The sequence below is a fragment of the Pseudophryne corroboree genome, unplaced genomic scaffold, assembly GCF_028390025.1.
Source record: "Pseudophryne corroboree isolate aPseCor3 unplaced genomic scaffold, aPseCor3.hap2 scaffold_510, whole genome shotgun sequence".
Lineage (NCBI taxonomy): Eukaryota > Metazoa > Chordata > Amphibia > Anura > Myobatrachidae > Pseudophryne > Pseudophryne corroboree.
Window position 1 is genome coordinate 471,350 of NW_026970115.1, and position 3,742 is coordinate 475,091.

The following is a 3,742-nucleotide window of genomic DNA, read 5'->3' on the forward strand; positions in this document are numbered from 1 at the left end:
AGCCAGTCTCCCAGTGCCCTGATCACTACACGCCGCCAGCACAGCATTACAGGAGGGTCCTATAGTGCTGCCCTGAGCTAACAGGTGTGTGTACCAGTGTGCTGCGCCCTGGTGTCTCTGAGAGGGGTGAGGTCACCGTGCCGCTTTAGTATATGGCTTTTCCTTAGTACTGTAAGTTACAGCCCTGCACTAGTAGTGGCAACTCTGCCCTATGTGAACCTGTGAGGTTATTTTCCTATTTACAGAATAACCGGGGAGAAGGCGGCCATATTGCGGCTCTCAAGAGAAGGCACTCTAGTACACCCCCTGCTGGCGGCCACTGCGCAGGCGCAACAAATTGAAATGCCCGATCTCTATAATGGGGCATATTTCTCTTAATTAAAAAAAAACCTGTAACTTTCTGAAAAACCACAACCCCAAAAGGCACTTCACAGGGACATGCTCTATCTAATAAAACAAACCCCAAGTCATATATATATATATATATATATATATATATATATATATATATGTATGTATATATATAATAAGATTTTACTCAGCGGTAAATCTATTTCTCGTAGTCCGTAGTGGATGCTGGGACTCCGTAAGGACCATGGGGAATAGCGGCTCCGCAGGAGACTTGGCACAACTAAAGAGAGCTTTAGGACTACCTGGTGTGCACTGGCTCCTCCCCCTATGACCCTCCTCCAGACCTCAGTTAGGATACTGTGCCCGGAAGAGCTGACACTAAGGAAGGATTTTGAATCCCGGGTAAGACTCATACCAGCCACACCAATCACACCGTACAACTCGTGATATTATACCCAGTTAACAGTATGACAACAACGGAGCCTCTGCACAGATGGCTCTCAACAATAACCCTTTTGTTAACAATTACTATGTACAAGTACTTGGGATGGGCGCCCAGCATCCACTACGGACTACGAGAAATAGATTTACCGGTGAGTAAAATCTTATTTTCTCTGACGTCCTAAGTGGATGCTGGGACTCCGTAAGGACCATGGGGATTATATCAAAGCTCCCAAACGGGAGGGAGAGTGCGGATGACTCTGCAGCACCGAATGAGCGAACTCCAGGTCCTCCTCAGCCAGGGTGTCAAACTTGTAAAATCTTGCAAATGTGTTTGACCCCGACCAAGTAGCAGCTCGGCAAAGTTGTAAAGCAGAGACCCCTCGGGCAGCCGCCCAAGAAGAGCCCACCTTCCTCGTGGAATGGGCTTTTACTGATCTAGAATGCGGCAGTCCCGCCGCAGAATGACAGTCCTGTACCACAAATCTGAGGTACTCCTGGTGAGGAGAGTAAATGGGGACATGCAGGTAAGCATCCTTGATGTCCAGTGATACCATGTAATCCCCTTCCTCCAGGCTTGAGATAACCGCCCTGAGCGATTCCATCTTGAACTTGAACCGTTTTATATACGTGTTCAAAGATTTAAAATTTAAAATGGGTCTCACCGAACCGTCCGGTTTCGGTACCACAAACATTGTGGAATAGTAACCCCTTCCTTGTTGAAGGAGGGGTACCTTGACTATCACCTGCTGCAAATACAGCTTGTGAATTTGCCTCTATCACAGCCTCCCTGTCCAAGGGAGATGTTGGCAAGGCAGATTTTAGGAAACGGCGAGGGGACGACGTCTCGAATTCCAGCTTGAATCCCTGAGACACTACTTGTAGAATCCAGGAATCCACCTGTGAGCAAGCTCACTGATTGCTGAAGCACTTGAGACGGGCCCCCACCGCACCTGGCTCCACCAGTGGAGCCCCAGCGTCATGCTGTGGACTTAGCGGAAGCGGGGGAGGACTTTTGTTCCTGGGAACTGGCTGTATATATATATATATATGCACACACACTCATGTATATACATGTATACACAAATACACGTATGTACATGTTTATGTATGTATAATACACTGAGTACATTATATTTATGAATTAATTGCTTCCCGATTCTGCAGCAGCATCATCAGCACCATCAGTGTTACTCACAGTCACTTCACACTGACTGCTGCACAACACATCACTTAATTTCCGGGCCGCCCGCCACCTGGTGAAGAGACATGGGAGATGAAGGACCAGCAGTGCCACGTTGAGCGGAAGTATTGTGAATTAGTTACCCACACACTCCTTGTGACACCTGCTCCCCGTCTGCCCTCCCACCCGCCGCCTGCCATCCGGAACCCGCACTGACAAGTAAGTCTCAGCAGAATGTGTCTGCCGGCGGCTCCCAGTCCCCCCTAGAGGAACACTGCCAGTGGTGTGGCAGCCGCGGCACACTAGGACTGAGAGACCGCAGCGGGAGGAAAGCACGGGTGGGCGGGAGGAGAGCATAGGCGGACATCACCACGTCACATTGCAAGGTGACACCAGTCCCCCCAGTGAGGCCGCCGACGAATGCACTCAGCATAGTATTAGCAGCAGGCAGAGGGGGGGCGGGCGCAGCGGTGGTGGGAGGTACGGAAATGAGCTACAGGCTAGGCTCCACCGATCACACACTCAGCGATCACTGTGCCACAGCAAGCGTGGCGTGCAGCGGTGCTGGACATTAGGGAGTGCCTGTGCGCACCAGGCACCCCCTGTACGCACGCCTATGCGCTACCACCCCCCATATGCCACACTACATCACTATGCTATAGCCCTCCCATATGCTGCACTTCATAGTTACACTATACCCCCCATACAACATACTACATCACCACACTACACTACTCACAATAAAATTAAAACATCCCAGTTCCTCATTCTTAATAAGCTCACGTGAGTTCTCTCCCCAACGGAGCTACAGACCAAGTAACAATGAAGACACCAGCAGCGTGTAGGGGGCAGGCCTGGTCCACTTGTCAGGAGAGAGCAGTCACTGGAGGGTAAGAAGGGGGCGGGGCCTAGTCCTACAGACGGGAGAGAGCACAGACAGGAGAGAGCAAGGTACAGGGGTAGAAGGGGACGGCTGATGTGAAGAAGGGGGCGGGGCCTATTCTTGCATCCTTTCAAAATTCGACTTTTTAAAATTCGACATTTGACAAATTCGACTTTTCTGCAATGGTACAAATGCGGCAATTCAACAAAAGTATATTCAATTGAAGTTTGTAAATTCGACAACAGTGCTTTTAAACAGTAAATTCGTCATTTTCAATCCGCCACACTTTGCAGGCGGAATCTAATAAAAAATTATATTTTTTTGGGGTAATAGCATATCTATTTATATTAGAAGGGATTAGGTACTTGGTTTGTCTTTTTTGGAGGCACAAGTATTATTTATATATTTTTTAAAAGATTATTATTATTATTATTTTTTTTAAATGGAATGTGAAAAACCCGGAAAAGAAAAATTGCGTGGGGTCCCCCCTCCAAAGCATAACCAGCCTCGGGCTCTTCGAGCCGGTCCTGGTTCTAAAAATCCGGGGGAAAAACGGACAGGGGATCCCCCGTATTTTTAAAACCAGCTCCGGGCTCTGCGCCTGGTGCTGGTGCAAAAAATACGGGGGACAAAAAGAGTAGGGTCCCCCATTATTTTTACACCAGCATCGGGCTCCACTAGCTGGACAGATAATGCCACAGCCGGGGGTCACTTTTATACAGTGCCCTGCGGCCGTGGCATTAAATATCCAACTAGTCACCCCTGGCCAGGGTACCCTGGGGGAGTGGGGACCCCTTCAATCAAGGGGTCCCCCCCCCAGCCACCCAAGGGCCAGGGGTGAAGCCCGAGGCTGTCCCCCCCATCCAAGGGCTGCGGATGGGAGG